Source organism: Rattus norvegicus, chromosome 14 (assembly GCF_036323735.1).
Source record: "Rattus norvegicus strain BN/NHsdMcwi chromosome 14, GRCr8, whole genome shotgun sequence".
NCBI lineage: Eukaryota > Metazoa > Chordata > Mammalia > Rodentia > Muridae > Rattus > Rattus norvegicus.
In genome coordinates, this window is record NC_086032.1 from 14,787,726 (window position 1) to 14,799,702 (window position 11,977).

Below are 11,977 nucleotides of genomic sequence, written 5' to 3' on the forward strand. Positions count from 1 at the left end.
TACTTTTGGATGTGGTCTGCTTATGGGGAAACCTGAAAATTGTAGGAACCCGCTTTTGTCATTCTGTTGAATGGGAATTCAAAATTGATCCTCAACACAAGATTTTATTTGTTCTATTGTTCATTTGCTTCTTTGCTTTTATTTTATTGTTTTTGCGCGTTCATTAGTTTTTTATTTTTTATGTTTTTTCTTTTTTATTAATAAATTTAATATTTCTTGATTACATTTTTACAATCTAATCCCTGTACCCCTCCTGGTCTGCCCTCTATGTGCTCCTCATCTCATTCCTCCTCCACCTTTTTCCTTTTTTATGATTATTTTATTTATTTACATTTCAAAGGTTGTTCACTTCCTGGTCTTCACTCCACAAGGCCCTGTTTGATGCTCCCTCCCTTTGCTTCAAAGACCATGCTGCCCCACTCATCCACGGACACTTGCCTCACCACACTAGCATTGTACTTCACCAGAGCAACAACCCTCCAGAGGATAAAGGGCCTTTCCTCCCACTGATGCCAGAGAAGTCAGTACTCTTATTACATATGTATCCAATGCAAGGATCCACTCATGTATATACTTTGGTTGGTGATATAGTCCCTTGGAACTCTGAGGAGTCCACGTAGTTGATTTTGGTTGTTTTCCCTAAAGGGTTTCAATCCCCCTTAGCTCCTTACAGTCTTTCTGTATCTCTTCTATTGGGGTCTCCAAGGTCAATCCAATATTTGGCTGGAAGTATGTGTAATTGTCTTAGAGAAGTACTGACAGAGCCTCTAAGAGGACAGCCAGATCTTGGCATCAGCATTAGTGTTTGGGTTTGGTGTCTACAAGTTGGATGAATCACAGGATAGGGGTGTCTCAGGATGGCCTTTCCTTCAGTCTCTGCTCCATTTATTCCCCTGTATTTCTTTTAGAAAAAAACAATGCTAGGTCAAAAATTTGCAGATGGGTGTGTGGCCCCTTCCATCAACTGCAACCCATTCCTACACCTGATGCTGTTCTCTTCAGGTTCTATATCGTCTCTTTTGCATATTTCTGCTAGAGTGATCCCCACTGGGTCCTGGGAGTCACTCCCATTTTTCTATCTTTCTTTCATCCTTTTCTCTTTTTAAGAAAAGTTCACATATAGAATGTTTGGCCCAAAAATTATATACTGATTTTAGAAATCGATAGGTTCCATTAATACCAGAGAGGAAGTTTGTTTTTATACCACCAGTTTAGGATGAAGAGGTCAATTGATGTCTCTATATTGCCAGAGCAGAAACTCAATAGCTCAGTGGTTGATGTGATGGTAAGGAAGTTTTATAAACGTTGTCCTGAAAGTATATTCTTTTCTGACTCCTTTGACAGGAGACTTCTGACTGGAGTCCTTAGAGGACCAGTGTCAGAACCCACCCACACTCAAGAAGCTGGCAAGGCAGACTCTGCTGAGTGATGAGGCTTTGGCCATGTCCTCTCTAAAGTGGCTGCCCACTGGGCTTTTCCCAACACTATTCAAGGAGGCCTGTGCTGGCAGCCACACCACGCTCATGGAGGCAATGGTGACACACTAGCTTTTCCCCTGTCTCCCTTTGGGAGCATTGATTGAGACACCTAACCTGGAAACATTTCAGGATGTCATAGATGGAGTAGACATGCAACTGGCCAGAAAATTTCACACCAGGCAGGCAATATCCAAGTACTGTAAACGGAAGGACATGGGTTACACAACGGACATTATCAGAGAGATTGGATTTGTCATAAGTGGATCAGATGGTACTGATGGAATCATCATTCAGGGTTACAGAGCTCCTGAAAGATACTGTTTTCTTGTACTGAGGACAAGTTAATATGGAATAGAGTTGAATGCACACTAGAATATATGTAGTCTCACAGTGGCACAAGACTATTCCTGGCATTCCCACAACCACTAGTAATGTGACTAAGGAGAAATAAAGTCTACCTTAGAGAAAGTAAAGTAATTAAGTGTACAGAAGCCTAGCAAAACATCTCTAGCATGCCTGAGTCCACCTTGGATATCGGGTGCTTAAAAAAATATACTCCTTGGCAAGGAGAGCTGAGTTTAGATATATGTACTAAGAGCTGATTCATGGTCTCATGACATTCATGCAGGAGGAAAAAACTTCAGGTTCTTGATCTGAGAAAAATGCTCCATGACTTCTGGAGCATATGAGTTGGTGCAGAGGACAGAGACTGCTCAGCAGTGACTTTGGACAAAAACAAGTAGTGAAGGTCTTTCCCAGGTATGCACTGAGGCAGCATCTGAAGGTCATACTTGACCTATGCCTCAGGACCTGCCTCGATGAAGCACAAGCAGGCTTCTTGAAATGGGCACAGCAGTGAAAGGGTTCCATAAATTTCTGCTGTACAAAGATGATGATATGGGCTCTCCCACTCCATGTTATCAGAGAAATCTTGAATGTTATTGACACAAATCATATGACAGAATTAGAATTAATACTGAGTGGACTCTGTTACAGCTGGCACATTTTGCTCCCTACTTTGGGCAGATGAGAAATCTTCACAAAGTTTTCTTGTCACCCCTACACAAGATCAGCTTCCCTACTATCAACAGGAGTCAAAGAATCCAAGTATATCCACCAGTTTATTTCTCAGTTCTCAAAATTTAACTGTCTCCAGCATTTCTTCATGAGTTGTGCCCCTTTTTTGAAAGACCAGATGAATTATGTCCTAGGGTAAGCAAGAATAGAGAACTGAGTCAGCTACAAAAGCAAATATGTCTCTCTTAACAATGATTGGTACCTGATGCCAGCAGTCACTACTACCATATTAATGTCTTCTTTCCATGTATACCGAGATATACAAGGTACATTTTAGAAGTTTAATCAGTGTCTCAATGAGCACTCATGCATAAAAGAAGACAATTGTGGTAAGAATAGGTCAGATTGGGTAAGGATGTGTTGTAATTTTTCATCAAATGATGATCACCCATTCAAATGGTAAGGGAACAGGAAGGGAAAATGTGTAGTGATGAGTCAAGATCAGTAGCACAGTATGCACATGAGCTGTATGCTCATATCTATGAGGAGAGTTTTCTATCTTTTCCCCATTCTAATGGATGAAATATTTTGATCCTAAGTTGCACTGAGTGCATGTGACATGGGCTACAGCTTGAGAGCAAGCATGGCTGCAGAGGGAAGGATAGAATTCAGATTCAATGATCACACACAAATGTGGAGAGGCTGTCAGGACTTTCATGGGATGGAAGGTCTTCGTGATTTCTGGGCTTATAGGCTGAACTTGTTTTAAGCTTGAGAGTGAGATCAGTAGATGAACTGTGGGATTGGCATGACTGAGCAGTTTCCAGCAGGAAGCATCATAGATGAGTTTCTTGATCATTTCGTTAAACTGACCTTTGGGCACCTATTTCCTTCTAGCACTGTGCATATTCCAGCTTAACCTCTCCAACACCATTAGCCAAAACTAACCCTCTGGTCTATCCCTAGGTGCCTGACAAAGCCTTTGGAGACCCTCTCCATCACTGACAACCTAATTTCACAGAGAGGCTTGAATTGCTTCTCCTGCTGTCAGAGCCTCTTTCAGCTAAAACATCTGGATTTGAGTGGTCTTATATAATTTGAATACTATGCCTCTGGGAGCTCTGCTAGAAAAAGTGGCAGACACTCTTGAGACTCTGGAATTGCTGCGATGTAGAATAATTGACTCACACCTCATTGTCCTCCTACCTGCCCTCAAAAAATGCTCTCAGCTCACCAAGATCAACTTCTACAATGACTTCTCTATGCCTACCCTGAAGGACATTTTGCAGCACACAGTCATGTGGAGCAAGATCAATGTGGAGCAATACCCTGCCCCTCTGGAGTGCTATGATGAGTTGGCTAATGTTTCCAAAGAAAGATTTTCACAACTTTGGAGGTTATGGATATACTCAAGGCAATAAGGCAGTCCAAGAACATCTCCTTTGCCATACAAATCTGCCATACATGTGGCAAGCCCTTTGTCTATACCCAGGTTTCCAGTCTTTACATTTGCTGGCCATAAATTGGATAAGATGACTTCACGATTTTAATAAAAAACAGGTTTGGAACACATCCCTCATCCAGGTTACGCAGGGCCTGTGACTTCTGACACTCAACATATTGTTGGAAACAAAACACATACAAGGACTTGGAGCTTGGACACTGAGCTTGACATGGGGAACAGTCAGATGGACTTGAGAACAGGATATTTGTGGAGTCAGAAACATAATTTGGCATTTATACATGGCATTTGCCCACACAAACTCACTACATAACTAGATGTTGGATGATCTCTCTCTCTCTCTCTCTCTCTCTCTCTCTCTCTCTCTCTCTTTCTCCCTCTCTCTCTCTGAATTTGATTGTTACCAACCTTGGTACCAGGTTTATGGTCAGGAAAGTTCAAGGGTCCAGGAATGGAAAAACACTGGTATTTTGAGTTCAGCAAAGTTTCAGGTGAAATTGGCAAGTATAAAATAAAAACTTTTATGATAATTCTTTCCCATTTCCTTTGCCTAGGCTACATTTACAACCCTCTTGTGTGGGTGATCATTTATGTGCTGAAAACATTTAACCTAAGTGAACAACATAGACACACCTTCTATGAAGGAAGATTAAATGGATCATGAACAACTAACTTTCAGTATATTCAGAACACCAAGCACCTTGGACCCATAAGAGATGCCTGAATTGAAGAAGACAACAAAAGGAAAAGTAAACAGGCTTTCCAGGCTGCCTTTGAACCATTGATCTTTTTGTCATGCATCTATGAGATTACTACTGGGAACCTCTGTATCCAACCTTTATTCTACATGTCTCTAGTGCTTTATTCCTATGGACTCCCAAACTCTAGGTAGTACCCAAAGTGTATGTAAAGGTCTCCAAAAATATTCAGGTCCATCAACCATATAAAGCATTTACTTTACAAAAGAATTCTATTCTAAATCTTGAGGTGTAACAAAAAGAACATATCTCCCTCAGCCTAGTCATTATATCTCTTACTGTATAGTAAACTATCAATAAAATAATTTATTATACACTGTATTTATTGAAAGCATAAGTCATAGGATCTTTTCCAAATATCATTGTGATTGTATTCATGAATAACATATCCAAATTTAAGGACTCAAAGACAAAAACCTTTTGGATTGAAGTCAAAACGAACACATCGATGCCAGGAATATCACAATTTACAATCTTGGGAAGGTTGATAAAGTTTTCAGCTAACATGGGGCATATCCAAACATCTATGCTATTCTAAGGTACACAAGAAGACAGAAAACAAAAAAACAAGCAAAAGAAGTCACTCTCAGGCTTCTTCTCTCTGTCTTCCCCCACAACCTGTCTCCCTGTCTGCATGTCCAGTTCCATGGCCTTGTTCATTGGGACCAGTGAATGCATCTGAGATTTGTCCACAATAAACATCCTTTTTATTCTGTAAACAAATGTGAGAGTGATTGCTCACAGGTTAAGATCACATGCTACTGTTGCAGAGGACCAAAGTTGGTTTCAGATCTTATAATTAGGTGGTTCTCAAATGGTACTCGGGCTTCAGGTGATAAGACAACATTTTCAAGTCTGTGTGCACCCCGCCTCTCACATGCACAAAAACACACAATGTACATGCACATAGACACCTAGTAAAGAAGTCTTTAAATTAAAATGAATCCACCTCACAAAGAAATAAAAAATGGTACAATTATTTAAAATTGGGATGTTATTTGGTAGCAGTTATGTAGCTCTGAGAAGAGGGTATGTGGAATTTCATGTGGGTCCATTGGGATAAGCTGGTGAGCATTATCCAGTTTTGCTTTGGTCTCCACTGGAAATATGCTGAATGCTAACATGTTTCCTGTTAACTGTTGCAAAGGTTGTTGTTGCTGTTGTTGTTGTTGTTGTTGTTTAATCAAATTGACACAGTTATGGCTAGAGTCATCTGGGAAGGAGAGTCTCTACTGAGAATTGGTCTCCCTCAGATTACATATAGGCAAGTGTGTGTGTGTGTGTGTGTGTGTGTGTGTGTGTGTGTGTGTGTGTGTAGCATTTTCATGATGAATGACTGCTGTGGGTAGAGTAAGCTCCCAGTGCAAATCAAGAAACCTAGGGGTTAATATTAACCTTGACAAGTTAACATGTGCAGGTGCCACAGTAATTAATTAAAGGGCCACAACGCAAGTACGGCTGGACAGAGATAAACACATTGACACATTTTTTAGGAAACTTGAAAAAGTTGAAGCCTCACAGGATTTGGAGGCCTTTGGCTAAATATGCAGTAGTTGGAAAGAACTTTATTTCTTCAGGTCCAGACTTTGGGCTCAATGAAAGGGGATAGACACCTGATGCTGTTATATTCTTACAAGCTTTTGTCTAGAGCTTTTCTGTGCTTGAAATGTGTCCCTCTGGGAAGTTTGCCCAATGTCCTTGAGGAATTCTATGCAAATGGGAGGAGCACACTAGATTCAGCTGGTTGGCCAGCACAGTTTCACCAAGATGCTAGAGGTCCTGTCCTGGTGACTTTGATCTTCTGTTCCATGCTTTTCAGAGTAGTAGGATGGAGGGCCTGAAAGGTTTTGTTGTTTGTTTTTGGTCTGTTTGTTTATGTGTTTTTTGATTGTTTTTCTGAGTTCTGTCTTTGGTTCAGCATGTCGTCAGGACTTGGCTGAGACTGAGATCCTGCTGCTAACCCTTTTTCTGTGTCTAGAAAAACAAACTTCCAGCCCCCTTGCTGGTCTGGTGCTCAGAGGTTTTATTCTGATTGCTTGCTGCCCTGTACTACCTATGCTTCTATAGCAGTTTCTTCACAATGGTTCCCTTAGTATTTTGGGAATTCACATCTTCCTCACACAGACAATTCATTTCTGTTGTTACCCCTGTACCTTCATAGTAGGAACATGGAAAGAACACGTGTGAGCCTCAGAGCAACACCTGTTTGCTGCCAAACCCAGGAGCAGCCATTTTCTTCTTTGCCTGGCAGGTGCACACAATAGGCAGTGGCCAGAGACTGAAGACGTGGAGTCCAAAGAAACTGCTGAGCATGGCTTCTCCATTTTATTTCTCCAGAAATTAAACTGTCAGATAACACTGCCCACATCTAGGGTGGGTCCTTAACCTTTTGAAATCTGGAAAATCTGCCAGATATGCATAGAGAGTAGCCTAAGGGGTCATTTCAGTAAAACTTCTTCCAGGGGATCAGCATTAACCATGCTGGATCCCCATGACCGTACAGAACACAGAACAGTTGCCTTCCAGTCCAGGGCACATCACAGAAAATTTTGGCAGCTATGAGTTTGAAACAACCTGTCCTTAAGACTGTGCCTAACATTAAGGTGCCTTCTCCATGTTGCTGGCTGTCCCCCAACTTCAGAGGTGCCCTGAACTTCAGAGCTTTAAGTATTGGACTATCTCACTTTTCAAATCTGGATATCGAGATCCTTTCTGGTATTGAACCCCATCACCTATTCTCTATCGGTGGCTACCTGCAATAGTTAACATTATATCGCAGGCTATACTCAAACTATAGAACACCCTGTCTCTGCCTCCATTTAGTAAGATCCTTCAGCCTGTCTAACTAATACCTTGATGGCACCATTTGTAGACAATGTGCCAAGATGACCCTTCTTCAGGTTTCCTTAAGATATACTGAAGAGATGGTTCAGGATTTAAGATCACTGGGGATGCAGCATACAGGAGCTGCAATGTGAAGGTTGAAAAATTAACCTGAGTTGTCTGCCACAGCAACTAGTACTCTTAACTGTTCAGTCATATCAGCAGACCCTATTCTTTGCTTTTCCTTTACTGAAAATATATTTCCTACAATGTGTTGTGAATATGGCACTCCTCCCTCAATTCTTCTGAGATTATCTTTCCCCTTCACTTCCATCTCAATAGAGCCCTTTGTGTCTCTGGTAAGAAAAAGAACAGACATTTAAAGAATCCTGAGACAGAGACTGGTGTAATGGTACACAAGTGTAATCACAGCACTTGTGGGTAAGAAGCAGGAAGACCTCCAACCTTGTCCACCAGGTGAGTTACAGAACAGCCTGAGTCACATGGAGACCCCGTCTTGAAAAACAAATAAAGAAATAAACAAGTAATCAAAAAAGCAAACAAAAAGTTATCAAAAGAAAACTAAAACAAAGGAAAAGCACATGTTGAACCAAGATAAAAAAAACAAACCAGCAGAGAAAAAAAGAGCCAAAACAAAAAACAAACAAAATTAAAAAAAAACAACAAACAACTTAAGGATTCAGAGCACATTCAAAGACAAAAGAATCAACAACAACAAAAAAAAAACCCAAGAAATTGGTAGCTGAATTTACAAAGAAAAGACCTGTAATCAAAAAGCAAATCAAAGTTAATAAAAAAAAAAAAAGAGGGCCAGCCACATGCTTCTTAGACACAGTCCTGCCAAAATGTCCTTCAGTTTGTTTTGTGCTGGAATCTTAGGCTGGTAACTTATCCTCCATTGAGAGTTGGATTTGTATTCACAAGGAGGCTCCAATAAATGGGGATAGGGTTTCATTTACAAGTCTTTATGGATTGGAGATTGCTTCTGATTTAGAAATAGGAAATTTGTCTACTTCTTTCAACACTGTCATGTCATGTGGTGCAGTTTTGTGCAGACCCTGTGCACTCTGGTTCAGTCTCTCTGAGTTTATGTGAGCATCAATTCTACCGTGTTTAAAAGGCCTGATGTCAGATATTAGCCCAAATGCTCGAATTACCATAGATGCACAGAACACATGAAACTCAAGAAGGATGACCAAAATGCAAATGCTTCATTCCTTCTTTAAAAGGGGAACAAGAATACCTTTGGGAGGGAATAGGAGGGAAAGTTTAGAACAGAGACAGAAGGAACACCCATTCAGAGCCTGCTACACATGTGGCCAATACATATACAGCCACCAAACTAGATAAGATGGATGAAGCAAAGAAGTGCAGGCCAACAGGAACAGGATGTAGATCTCTCCTGAGAGATATAGCCAGAATACAGCAAGTACATAGGCAAATGCCATCATTAAACCACTGAACTGAGATCGAGACCCCAGTTTAAGGAATCGTAGAAAGGACTGGAAGAGCTTGAAGGGGCTTGAGACCCCATATGAACACAATGCCAACCAACCAGAGCTTCTAGGGACTAAGCCACTACCCAAAGACTATACATGGACTGACTCTGGGTTCCAACATCATAGGTAGCAATGAATAGCCTAGTAAGAGCACCAGTGGAAGGGGAAGCCCTTGGTCCTGCCAATACTAAACCCCCAGTGAACGTGATTGTTGGGGGGGAAGGTCATAATGGGTGAGGATGGGGAGTGGGACACCCATAGAGAAGGGGAGGGGTGGGGGAGGGGCTAGGGGTATGTTGGCCCGGAAACCGGGAAACGGAATAAAAATCGAAATGTAAATAAGAAATACCCAAGTTAATAAAGATGAAAAAAAAAGAAAAAAAACGGCCTTATATCTTCAGTTGAGGGACAACTCCTATAAATATAGTTGAACAAGTATATTTTTGATATTGTGGGTCATCTTTGGGTGTATGTCTAGGAGTGGTAGAGCTGGGTCTGGAAGATAGAACAATTCTCACATTTCTGAGATACTGCCAGATTAATTTCCCAAGTTATTGATGAAATGTTCACTCTCACCAGCAATAGAAAAGTGTTTCCCTTGTTCGATAACCTCCCCAACATGAGCTGTCACTTGAAGTTTAGGTCTTAGCCATTGTGATGTGTGTAAGCTGAATTCTCAAGGATCATTTCGATTTGCAAGTCTCTGATGTCTTGGAATTGTCAACATTTATTTAGGTGCTTCTCAGCAAATTAGATTCCTTGTTTGAAATATTCTGGGTAATTCAGTACAGAAGTTTGAAATTGAGTAATTTGTTTCATGGATAAGTAATGTTTTGTTATATTCATAGTGTTTGGATATCATCTCTCTCTCAGATGTAGGTTTGTGAGGATCTTCTTCCAAACTTTAGGCTGCCATTTTGGCCTGCTGATATACTACTTTCCCCTATAGTTTCATGGTCCATTATTAATTGTTGATTTATTGCCTGAGCTATGGGTTTCTGTTGAGGAATTAACTCCTATGCCAATGTATTCAAGGCTAATCCCCCACTTTCTCTTCTATTAGATGTTGTGTATCCAGTTTTATGTTGAGGCCTTTGACATATGGACTAGAGAGTACTGGAGGATGATACATACAGAGGTACTCGCTTTCTTTTACATGGAGACATCGATGTATTCATGCACAATTTGTTGAAGATGCTTTCTTTTTTCAATGTCTCTTTGTCCTTCTCTGTTAAAAATTAAGAGTCAATGTTTGAGAGTTGTGAGGGTTTAATTCTGGTTCTTCAGTTGTATCATGGTGATAGACCGATCTGATTTCCTGCCAATACCAGTCAGTTTTTATTTTTCTTATATGATAGCTATATAATACAACTTGAGAACAGATTACAGAGGATATTTTTAGCTACCCAGATATTTTTATTTTTATTTTTCCATATGAAGTGGAGAACTGTTCCTTCAAGGTCTTGAGAATTGTGTAGGAATTTAAAGGGAAACATTTTGAATCAGTAGATTGCTCTTGGTAAGATCATATTCTATACTACATTAATCCTCTGGATGCAGGAGCATGAGAGACATGTGCATCTCCTAATTCCTTCTTCAATTTCTTTCTTCAGAAACTTGAAGTTCTTTTATACAGTATTTTACATACTTGGGTAGACTAGGTGGCCCAGGGCTCCATCCTTGCTTACCTGAATACCTGATTCATGCATTCTGTGAGAAAATGAACGTCACTCATGGAAAGATGCTGGAGACAATAAAATTTGGAGAGAGAAATGAACTCCTTGATGCATTTGTCTTCTCTCCTGGCCTATTGGCAATATTGAAGACGTTCTTGTAGAGGGGTGCCAGGAGCAATTAGTAAAGATTTCTCATCTACCGAAAGGGAGCAAATGGGCCAGCTTGAAGACAGGCCACTCAGTGCGAAGTTCCAATTCCTCAATGTGCTCTGGATGAAAGACATTCAAAATCTCTCTGATAAATTCTACCAGCATGACCCAGATCTTCAGTTTTATACAGCAAAAATGCCAGGAGCCCATTCTCTGCTGGGCTCACTTAAAGAAGCATGCTTGTGCTTCATCAAGGCAGAGCTCAGGGTACAGCTCAGCTACCACATTCAGCTTCTGCCTCAGTGCATATCTGGGAAGGACCTTCACTACAAGATACTCATCCTAGGTCTGTGAAGAACAACTGCCATCTTCCTCACCATTCCAGAGGGTATGGTGCAAATTTCTCAGTTCCAAAACCTGAAGTTTTCCCCTGCTGAGAGTAAAACAGGTGAAGTGTCAGCAAACATGACAAGATCTGCTGTCAGTTTCCACTACATGACTCTAAACTCCAGTCTCCCCTACCCTGCCATGGTGTACGTTTATGCTACAAGAGTGTAATGTGCACACATGCATGCTACAGAAGCTTATCCTGAGTTGCATTTGTATATCAGATCAGTTTCCTTCCACTAAGCTACTCTTTATTTCTCCTTACTCCTATAATTAGTTCTTATGGGAATGCTGGGGTTAGGCTCATTCTACCACAAGGCTACCTCTAATCTAAGCCCTAGTGCAAAAACAACTATCCTTACTCCAAGAAAACAATAAAGAATAGACATCAAGGTTTCTGCATCAATGTCTGAAGATCCCATCAGAAATCATTCTCCCTGAACCTATAATCTCTAATGTCTAAGTCCTGTGTCCCCTGCTATAGTACATGGTTACTCCTTACCTGGGGTGACACATTTTTGTCATTCACATGTCTACTCCATCTATCACAGGCTTCAAGGTTTCCAGGAGTGGTGTCTTCATCAACGTCTCCACAGGGAGACAGGGAAAAGGCCAGGCTGCCACCATTGCATTAATGATATTGGTGTGTCTGCCTTCGAAGGCCTCCTTGAACAGTGCTGAGGAAAGCACAATAGGCAGCTCCTCC